The sequence below is a fragment of the Acomys russatus genome, chromosome 24 (assembly GCF_903995435.1).
Source record: "Acomys russatus chromosome 24, mAcoRus1.1, whole genome shotgun sequence".
Taxonomy (NCBI): domain Eukaryota; kingdom Metazoa; phylum Chordata; class Mammalia; order Rodentia; family Muridae; genus Acomys; species Acomys russatus.
This window is the reverse complement of record NC_067160.1, coordinates 39,800,832-39,812,755: the sequence shown is the minus strand read 5'-3', so window position 1 is coordinate 39,812,755 and position 11,924 is coordinate 39,800,832. Positions and strand designations below refer to the sequence as shown.

The window sequence follows — 11,924 nt, the reverse complement described above, 5'->3', positions numbered from 1 at the left end:
TAGAAGAAGAATAGAATCAACCAAAAATACTGTACTTGAAAATGCCATAACGGTATGCTGATATAAAAATAATAATATAGATGACTGAAGAGATGGCTTAGCATTAAGAGTGCTTGCTGTCAGTGAAGGAAAAGTAGGCACAAAGTTGCACCCCTAACCAAAACGGTATTTGGAATGGATAGCTACTAGGCAAAGAAAAAAAATTCACTTCACCAATGGAGGGACACTGCAGGGCAGGCCTCATGCTCAGGATTAGTTAAACACAAAATATGTTTCTTTTTATGTGCTTTTGGTTTGGTTTGGTTTGGTTTGGTTTGGTTTGGTTTGGTTTGATGGATGGATTTTTGCTTTCTGTGTGTGTTTGTGTCGACAGAGAAAGAATATGATGTTGGATGGACAGGAGGGGAGAGTACTTAGAAGGAGTTGGAGGAGAGAAGAAAGATTACCAAAGTATATTGTATGGGGAAATCTTTGTTTGTTTGTTTGTTTTTAATTTTAAAGAAATGATTGCTGCTTTTCCAGAAAACTAGAATTCAATTCTCAGCACTCATATCTCACAGCTCACAATCACCACCAATTCCAGCTCCAGGGGAATCCAATGCCCTCTTCTGGCCTCTTCAAGCAACTGCATACATGTGCATGTCACACAAATACATACATACACATAAATAAAAACAAAAGGAACAATGCATAGTATCAACCAAAGACTTCATTGAAAAACAAAATTAACAATACTGACAAACCCAAAAAGGGATAAAACTCAAAATAATACAAATTGAAGTTGAACAGATGCTACAATAGACTCCAAAGAAATCTGGAAGCAAATCAGATAATTCTTTGATAATTATATTCCAGAAAGCTAGAAAGCATAAAAGAAACAGACAAAATTTTATAGAATCTACTATGATGCTTTATACTGACTGTCAACAGGATCCAGAATCATATTAGAAACAAACTTCTGAGCATGACTATGAAGGATTATATAATTCCATATAGGAAGGCCTGCCCTAACTGACTGAATAAAAAGGAGGAATTGGGCTAAGCATTCATATCTACCTACTTCCTGATTACAGAAGCAATGTGAGCAGCTACAATCTGCTTCCCCTACCATACTCCAAGCCAGTAGGGACTATATGGAAGAAACTATATACCAAAATAAATTCTCCCTTCCTTACAGTGTTTTTGTCATGACTTGCATGCCAACCACACTCATAGTAGCTAAGAAAACTGGTAACAAGATATGGGGCTGCTGATGTGACAAACTTGACCAAATGTGTCTCCTCCTTTGAAATTTACTGGAGGAATCTGGGAGCATTTGAATCTTTGGGTTAGAAAAGAACATAAATATTGTAAGCAGAGATTAATGGGTCATTCTGGTGGCAGCTTTGACAACAAGGATACTGAAAGAAGCATGAATAGTGGAGGCCCAGCTCACAGGGTTCGAGAGGAGAACAAAAACTCAAAAGAACTGATATATTATATTCCTATAAATTAGTATAAAAGGAGAAGACATAAACTGAAGAAGTGCCCTATTCAAAAATATGCACCTTAGAAAATGCTTCCCAAAGTCAATACATTAAGGCTGGTGCAACTATGGTCGAAGAAAGCATGGCTCCATCCTACGTTAACAGTAGAATTTGGCAGGAAAAATAAATGCCACTGGTTTGGCATGGAGGATATACGTCTAGACCTTAAATCACACTTCCATAGATTGACCTGAAAATAATTTATGCACAGTATCTTACTTAATGTCTGGCTTAAAAGAACTTCAGTAATCACTCTACCAATACTTAGACTTTTGCATTGTGATTATTAAATACCTGATAGAAGTTAAAAGGCAGAAAGATTTCTTTTGCCTCACAGTTTCAAAGGTCTCAGTCCATGATCAAGCAGGTCTACTGTTTCTGGGCTATGGGGCAGTGAATATGGGGAGGAGCTAAATTGGACACCTTGTAACAGCCAGGAAGCTAAGAGGAGTTCAGATTCTCAACACCCATGTAAAAAGCCAGACAGAGCAGTAGGCAGTGAGCGCCTATAATTCTACCATTAGGAGAACAGGAAGATGTCAGGGCTTCACTGGGGAGGCAGGCTAGCAATCCTTTAGTAAGCTTCAAGTTTAGTGAGAGATGTTGTCTCAGAAACATGAGGCAGAAGCTGGGCATGGTGGCACACTCCTTTAATCTCAGCACCTGGGAGGCAGTAACAGGTGGATCTCTGTGAGTCTGAGGCTAGCCTGGTATACAAAGAGAGTTCCAGGACAGCCATGGTTTTTCAAGAAACCCTGTCTCGAAAAACAATACAAACATAAATTGAGGCAGATAGTAACAGAGAAAGACATGCAACAAAAACCTCTGACTTCCAAACCTGCATACATATAGGCATGCACACCCACACACGTTTAATATCCCCCAACACCTCCAAGGTAGATAGGATTGGTGGTTTCTCAACATCTTCCAAATATCAGTGTTTTGTCTCCTATGAAAGCAGTTCATGAGACTTCAACAAACAAATAATGTGGAGAAATAAGCTTTAATACATAAGTACAAAAGTAATTTGCTATGTTGTTTTTGACAAAACTAGGAATTAAATCCAGGACCTCATGCATGCTAAGAAAGCTATACTTCTGAGCTACAGACCTAGCCAAAAGATTAGTTTTGAACACTTAGAGTTTATTCTCTTGATTATATTCAACAAATCAATTAAAGCCTTAAGTATCACCTCCAAGATAATACAATGACTTTCTGTAACTATATTCTTCAGTTAAATGGCACCACCTATTCTGCAGTAAACTGCTTTTTTCATGTTTATTATGTCGGATTCTCAATTTCAATACAGACAAGTAAGTTAAGAATAACTATAATCTAGCAGGTCATACTTATGTATTTTTATGAATCATTACATAGTGAAAAGAATTTACATTAGAAGAGAAGATTAGCTCTCTTCCTCTTCTCCAACACGGCGCAAGATCAGGGTGAAAAGGAGAACCCCATACAGATTCTCAATATCTGTGTTGGGGAGAGCGGAGACAGACTGACCCAGCCACCAAGGTGTTGGAACAGCTCACAGGCCAGATGCCTGTGTTTTCCAAAGCCAGGTACACCGTCAGGTCCTTTGGCATCAGGAGAAATGTAAAGATCACTGTTCACTGCACAGTGGGTGGAGCCAAGGCAGAAGAAATTCTGGAGAAAGGCCTGAAGGTGCGGGAGTATGAATTACGGAAAAATAACTTCTCAGATACTGGAAACTTTGTTTTGGGATTCAAGAACACATTGATCTGGGCATCAACTACGACCCAAGCACTGGCATCTATGGCCTGGACTTCTATGTGGTGCTGAGTAGGCCAGGTATCAGCATTGCAGACAAGAAGCGCAGGACATGCTACACTGGGGCCAAGCACACGATCAGCAAAGAGGAGGCCATGCAGAAGTATGATGCGATCATCCTTCCTGGCAAATAAATTTTATCCAAATGGCCAATAAAAATTTCTCAGAAATGCAAGAAAAAATAAATAAATAAATAAATAAGAGAATTAACAACCATGATCTATAATGCTCAATTTATACTCCCTTTCCCTTTATATCAGGCTTTCAAAGCTATCATAGACTTCCTAATTTGAATTTACCATCAATGTTAAATTCACATTTCTTATCTATAAGATAAAAAGTTACTTGTTGCTTTAAAAACATGCATAGAGAATTGTGATAACATGATAGATTTTAAAATGGCAGTTTTCAAAATACTAATAACAGCAATCCAAATCCAACCCAGCCAGTTCAATTTTGTGCAATATATAAACAACTGGGCATTTCAACTCAATTTCCTGAGGTGCGAGATTAAAAACACCTCTAAGAACATCCTCCTTCCAGAATCATAGTTTAAAGTATTCAAATGATAGAAGACAGCTGGCTTTCACCTACAGGCAGTGCTTCAATGAAAGAAAAAATATATGAAATCAACCAAATCAATTATACTTAAAGCTATCATACGAATCAAAGTCTGTCATTTCTAATCAAATTTGTAAATTAGGTATATGTGTGATATGTATCTAAATCTTTTTCTTTGAAAGAGGGACATGTTAATTGCACCCAACTCTTACCATGGCAGTGGCATATGTATGTTCTGAATACAGATTTCAGCGTAAGATGAAGGGAAAACCTTTTGTGTAGGGGTGAAATATACAGGTTATAGAACATGTTTGTTTTACTACTGAATTATGAGAGTTTTGTTGAATCCTAAGGAAAACACTGATGATAATTCACTAAGGGGGAAATGAGTTTAACTGTTGGAGAGTCCACTCATTCTCCTTCCCAGTACTAATTTCAAACACTCTACCACTGATATAATGATGTGTACCAAATGCAGAGACTCAGCTAAGCATTGATCTGATGAAAAAATGCATTGACAGTCCAATTTTCTTACAACATATTGCAATTCAATAGTTCTTTTAAAAGAGGCATACATTTATTTTAACTCATACCTGTTTGCTAAAATCATTTCAAGTGAATTTAGTTAAAGGGACTGGAAAACTGTATGACTTCAACTACTCTAGGCACACTAATATACTACAGTAAGGTTCTACACTTACTAGATATGAATCTACTTGAGAATTTTTGGCCATTATTCTTTTGTTGCGAAAAGATTCTTTTCATGCAATATATTCTGATTACACTCTACTCCTCCCCCAACCCAATTACTCCCAGATCCTCCTCCTATCGCCATCAACACCTGTTCTGTCTCTCCTTAGAAAACAAGCAGGGACCTAAAGAATAGTAATATAAAATAAGATAAAACAAACAAATGGTGACCAGACAAAACAAACAAACAAACAAAACAGAAGAAAAAGAACCAAAGAGAAAGCATAAGAAACACAAAGACACATTTTCACATACAGAGGAATCCCATAAAAATGCAAATGTACAGAAAGGGCCTATAAGGTTTAAAAAAAAAAAGTGCCTTGTCAAAATATTATGAAACAAAGAACCTCCAAAGATGCCATTAACTTCTCTTTGTGTTGGCCATCTATTGCTGGGCATAGGGCCTATCTGTAAGAGCAGTCTGTATTGCCAGTGAGACTCTAATTTTTCATTTGCAAATGACTATCAATTGGAAATAGCTTCTGGGTTAGAGACAGGGGCATGTGTTCAGTTCTCTCAGCTCTGGAGCTCAATCTGCCCCAGACCCATGATGGCTAGTGCCACAGTTCAGAGATATTTTTATAGAAAACTTCTGAGTAGCTTTTTGCAAATACAAATACACTTTAAAGAAATTATATGACAACACACACTCAAGAATCCCAAGTGAAGCTTGCATAAGAAAACTGCAGGGCTTCCTGGAGAGCAGACAGTATCTTAAACAAATGGTGCTGAGAAAACTATACATATAGAAAAATGAAATTAGATCTGTAATCTATTACCCTGAACAAAAAATTTGATCCATGTGGCTCAAAGACTCAATGTGAAACCTCAAACACTAAAACTGTTAAAAAAAAAAAAAAAAAAGAAAGAAAGAAAGAAAGAAAGAAAGAAAGAAAGAAAGTCAGTTTTCTACAAGATTTAGCTATAGGGCAAAACCTGCTCAGGAATTAAGGTCAACAATTGATAAGTGGGACTTCATGAAACTAAACAGCTCCTGTACAGATAAGGAAATGCTCAACTGAGTGAAGAGGAAAGCCACAGAATGGAAGAGAATTTGCTGGCTCTATATCTTACAGAAGATTGGTATCCAGAATATACAAAGTACTCAAAAACCAAAATGTCAAGGAAACAAGTGATCCAACCAAAAAATGGGCTAGGAATCTAAACAGAGTTTCCAACAGAAGAAACACAAGTACTAAGAAACACCTCAAAAAGGGTTAGCAATTAGGGAAATGCAAATTAAAACAATTTTGAGATCTTAGTGAGAACTGCTAAGATAAACAAAACTGGCAACACTAGTATAGTGGAGAGAATGAGGAAGCCATCGGCATCCCTGGTGATGGGCAAAGTGGTGCCGCCACTCTAGAAATCAGTACAGAGAATCCTCAAAAAATAAAAATAACCTACCACATGCCCCAGCTGTGCCACTGTTTGGCATGCATCACAGGGCTTGATACCATATATAACTATAACCCATTGAGTCTGTTTTTCTTGTTATGTGTGTATATGGTTTCAGGGGTGACCAATTAGGGGGCTCATCCCTTGGAGAGGCTAATTCTCCTTCTTTCAGCAGTCATTTGTTGCCTGTAGTTCTTTGTCTAGAGGTAAGAGTGACCTACTCCTTCCACATTAACACATTTATTGGTACTGTCATTGTTTTGGTCTTGTTTATGCAGCCATTTCTAGGAGAGACTGCTCAACAGCAGGCTTCCTAGTGTTCTGGCTCTTACATCTTTCTGACCCTCATTTGCAGGAGTTGTGATGTCTGGTTGCCTCTTACATTTGCAAAGTTGTGGTTTTCCATTTAACTTAAAATAAGGCTTCTTTGATGAGTGGTGGAGACTCAATTATTTGTGGTAAATAGAATGTAGTAAAAACTATGCTGGTCTAGCCAACGTGATAGCAGTGAACAACTGTCCAGTCCTGGGATATATGGCCAAGACTAGTATAGCTAGGTCATATGGTAGAGTTATTGTTAGTTTTTGAGGATTTTTAAGCACACACACACACACACACACACATGTAGGTAGGTAGGTAGGTAGGTATCAATAATAAGCAAAGAAAAGAAAAAGAGGCTATCAATTTGAGAGTGGGGAAGACATGGGAAAGGTTGAAGGGGAGAGATCTAGGAGAGTCTGGAAGGAGAATAGAGAATGGAGAAGTGATATAATTATATTTTGATTTAAAATGTATAAAATAAAAACATTATAGTGCTTAAACTAGCCTAGTCTAGTAAACAGCTGTCATTCTTCATTGCGTTTTCCTTTAGAATTCAACCCTAAATGGTAATAACTATGTAAGTTTCATGAATAAAAACAGGATCTTTAAAGTCAGATTACCAAAGCAATTACCACATATCATTATGAAATAATAATGTAGTATACACTGCACAAATAAAGATAAAATTTACTACAATTACACTAACCACCACTATTTTTTTTTCATTTTTATATTTATGTAGTAATAAAGTTTTGGGGATCATATGGCCTAATGCCATACTTGTGCCACATTCAGCTAGTCACTCCAAGGATATGGCAAACTTCTCTTTCACTATCTTTGTTTAACGGTGCATCACTGGCCCCAGCAGGCAGCTCACCCAGACAATCTCTGTAATGTATTTTGGCTGACTCTGCATAGTAGGTGACAATCCTTGTCAAGTGTCCAGTCTGTCTCATAACTGAATGATTAGAACCTGCTACAGATGTCACATCTAAATACTTAAATGGATTTGTATCATCAGTGTCACCTACAAGACAGTATCACTAACAGCATTGTCCTAGAGAACATCTATTTCAGTACTGTCAGTCTCTTTATCATAAATGATAAGACGTTTCCTAAAGCAGAGGTCAGCAAACTAGAGCACAAAAGTAAAATCGGCACTGCTGTCTATTCTATATAGGTAACACCTAAAGTGGGTTTTATAGTTTTAAATAATTAGAAAAATTAAGATAGTCTGTGACATATTAAAACAATAAGGAATCAAATTTGTCTTACACAGACACACAGACACACACACACACACACACACACACACACAAACAAACAAAGCTACTAAAAGACAGTCATGTTCCTTTCACTACTTCTCTATAGCTGCTGTTTTACCAAAGCAGCACACTAGAGTATGAGCCACACAAGACCCAAATACTCTCCATGTGGGTCTTTTAAAGAGAAAAGTCTACCAACTCATAGCCTAGAGAAGTTTTTGGTGTAGGTATTATGATACCAAGGTATGCTGTATTAGTAACCTCATATGAATGACAATAATGAATCAACTGTTTCCTTGTCTCACTTCCCATCCACTCAACTAACAAATATTTCCCTCCAATGTAGACAGCTACTCTCCCTTTACTCTTCCCTTTGGCTCAGTCTTGCCTTAATCAAAGGACTTAATAATGACATTGAGCAGGAACAAAGAGCTCAGCTTCAGGTCTCCAACACTGGCCTCAGTCATGTTCCAAGCCCTCCTAGTTCTGGAGATCTCCTCTGTGCCAACTGTAATGGAGGTCTCTACTATTTTCAGAGCTGAACATGCTTTGACATCACTGTACATGCTGATTGTCACTTCTACCCATGTTCTAACAACCACTTTGGCATGTGGATTTCTTTGGGCACCTTTACAACCTGAATATTTCAACTTCTCCTAGTCTCAACAACTCCTCCTAACTACTCCTCTATGAACTTTCAACCTTCACAAATGGCCTGCTCTTCTGTTCTTCAGAAAAATTTATACAAACACCAAATATAAAACTAAAAATCAAAATCTGTAAGTATGGCATTCTGCCCCACGCCAGAATAATCACCTTAAAACATCTCCCACTTGTTTTGGTATCTGCTTCAAAAGGGCACATACTATATTTCCTTTCCTTCTCTCCACTATTGTTAGTTGCTCCAAGGTTCTATGCCCGCATCATACAAATGCTATATCCACCTATGGGGGTGGGGGACCCAAGGTTATCTGCATCTCTTTGAGCATAAACTCATGTCAAAACTCACAATGGCACACATGGTATCAGAAATGAAGAGGATAACTCAAATTACTATTATATCAACTTGAAGTAGTAACTTGGGTGGTACCAATCTTAAAAATATAAACCTTTAAATAGGCAAAAACCTTGCCTTGGATGCTGAGACCCACAGCCAAACATTGAGCAAAGCATAGGAAGTCTAGTGGAAAAGTGGGCTGAAGGATAAAAGGACCTAGAGGTGACAAGCGCGCCACAAGAAGACCAACAGAGCCAACTAGCCAGGGCCCAGAGGAGCCTGTGGAGTCTGAAGCACCAACGAAGGACCATGCACAGACTGGACCTAGGTCCTCTACAGCTGATGGGTAGCTCTGGCTGCATGTGAGTCCAGCAGTAAGGGAAGTGGGATTCTTGTCTCTGACATGGACTTTGTTGCCTGCTTTTTGATCACTTTGCCCTGATGAGACTGCCTTGCCAGGCCACAGGGGAAGAAGATAAACTCAGTCTTGATGCAACTTGATGAACTGGGTGAGTAGGGGTGGGCTCCCTTTTTCTGAAAGATAGGAGAGGGGGATGGGGAGGGAGGGTAGGACCGGGAGGAGAGGAGGGACAGGGCAATGACTGGGATGTAAAATTAATAAAAAAGAAACTCCTATTTGCCAAGTTTATTATAATATCATAAAGATTATCCATAATTATACAAATAAGCTATTTTTCTTACTGTGTTTTATGAGCCCCCCCCCCATAGCTCAGTCAAAACTATTTTTCATGGCAGATTGAATGTAAAAGCAAATATGAGAATTCACTTGCCTTCTCATAAGCTAAATACAATGGTATTTGAAAAACTGTTAAAACTATTATTTTCTTATTAAGCTTTTATATTTTGAAGTGTTTTTTTCCATAAAATGTGAAATTTATTTTAAATATTACATATCTTATTAGGTTCGTGTTGATTTAATAAATAGTATCTTAGTTTCTAATACAATAAATATTGGTAATTTTAATACACGAAGTGTTTGGGAGTGATATCTTTTTATCTTTGGCAACAAATCTTAGCGATTGTTGCTATTAAAGTGACAGATCCTCCTGATTCTCTAAGTTGGGGTGCGGGACTGCCACTGAACCTCTGATATGCATTCTGGTGTGGACAATTTGATCACTGCCACTTGGCAGGACAACTTTGCAGGCACACAGAAGAAGATACAGGCTATCATGATGAGACCTGATAAGCTGTGGCCAGGCAGTGAGGTGGCAGGGATGCCTGTCTAGGGAAGGGGAATAGGGCAGAAGAGGGAGGAAAGGTGGGAACAGGAAGATAAGAATGAGGGAATAACAATCAGGATGTAACGTATGAATTAAAGTTTTATACGTGTGTGTGTGTGTGTGTGTGTGTGTGTGTGTGTGTGTGTATACACACACACACACATATATAAAGTGGCAGCTCCTCTTCTTTATTTTTAAGAAAATGACTGACAGAGGACTAAGTCTAAACCACCATAGTTTCTTTTCTATGTATTCTTTAAAGTAGAAGTGGTATTTCATATTTTTTTAATGTGGCTAATTTTTCTGATAACTCAAGCAACATACATTGGATATAATCAAAAATGCCTTTTATATCCTTCCAATATTATCTCAGCAAATATTAAAAGACTAACAAGTTAAACTTTTAAAAACTCATTGTTGCTTTTCAGTATTTTTAATACACATGTCATATGAAACATATACAATTACTAGTATAGTTTGGTGTCACTAGCATTTAATTTCTATTAAGATGTCCACAAATTTACTCATTCCTGTTTTTAAATCATAGGACAAATGTCAGATCTAAAAAAGCAAAAAGTTTTATTACTATGATAACAGTTCTAATTTTAAGGATTCCCACACACAAACCTGCAAACAACAGCTGCAGACAAGTAGGTGTAACACATTCTGAGAAGTACTGTCTTTGTTGATCATTCATTCGCTTCTTTGCTTGTTTCCCAAGCCACAGTTTTTCTGTGTAGTTTTAGCTGCCCTAGAACTCGCTCCGTAGACAAGGCTGGCCTTGAACTCAGAGATCTGTTTGCCTCTGCCTCTGAGTGCTGGGTTGAAGGTGTGCATCACCACTATCTTAAGCAAACACATAAAGCTATAGGGAACACCAGTACAAAATGATAAGGTGACATCTCCAAATGCATAGTATCCATAGTAAATGTACCTATATAATTATCATACCAAGCATCTTCATTGACAGTGTTTATTTTAACTCAAAATGGTCTCATTTGTTCTGAGACCAATACAAATAACAGCAATCAGCATTGAGCCTACATATACAAACATTATCATTTAACCCTCTTATGTCTCTATTCATTAGCTGTTGTGCCATAGATGAAGATACTCCATCAGAGGCAGAGTAAGTCATTTGTTCAAGGTCACAATAATAGCTATCAATATACCTTAGATTCAGACATAAACACGTGCATATGTGTATCTAACATTAAGTCTGACTAACTTATCTTTACTATAGATGAAATTATCTAGCAAGGGAAGCATATCACAGTGAAAGAACAAGTTGGAAGTAATACATCTCAAACCGGAAAACAGAAATTATGAGACCAGGGTCTCATGAATCCCCCTGTAACCTTTAATACTTTGAAAAATTAAGGCCTACCTCAAAAAGTCCCTGCTAATAGAACCACTTTAGAACCAAGCCCTTTGGGGGACAGACATTAAACCATAAAAATAGTATATTCTGGCCCTTTATACCACATGTTAGTATATTCTGTGTATATAAATAGACTGATAAATTATGCTTTTGTAATTTTAAAGTCAACTTAACAAGATCTCTATTTGGAAAGGTTTTTGAGTTACTTCAGTATCTCTATCTTCAAATGAGAAACAATTTCCATTTAAAATGATATATAAATAGGATATTAATTCATACTATTTAAATATGAACATGAATTAATGCAGCAAAAATTATTATTTTTTAAATGCCACATGATGTTACCTTCAATTCAAACATAAGCTAACTGAAGTTCATATGTGCTAAGTACCTACCTTCTTCCCAAAGCCTATTGCTTATATTGTACAAAAATCAAAATCAGTCTGAATTAACTCTTAAACCCAAAATCTTTGGTCATACATCCAGATCTATTAAAGACAGTCTCAATGACTCACCAATTGCTCACCCAAGTCAATCACGGTATGACTCAACTTGCATTTTAAAAATCAACACATGAAAAAGTACACGGTGAAAATAGATATGTTCTCAGGTGCTTCAAGTAAAAGAGATCATCTATAGGCAATATTAAAGGATGAAATAAATTGACTTATAGAATGTCAGCAC

The 11,924-nt window shown here is 37.2% G+C and overlaps 1 pseudogene; it reads left to right on the top strand.

Moving 5' to 3' along the window:
* The first annotated feature begins 2,809 nt into the window (after window positions 1-2,809).
* LOC127206977 (60S ribosomal protein L11-like) lies at window positions 2,810-3,457 on the top strand (annotated as a pseudogene).
* The last annotated feature ends 8,467 nt before the right edge of the window (window positions 3,458-11,924 follow it).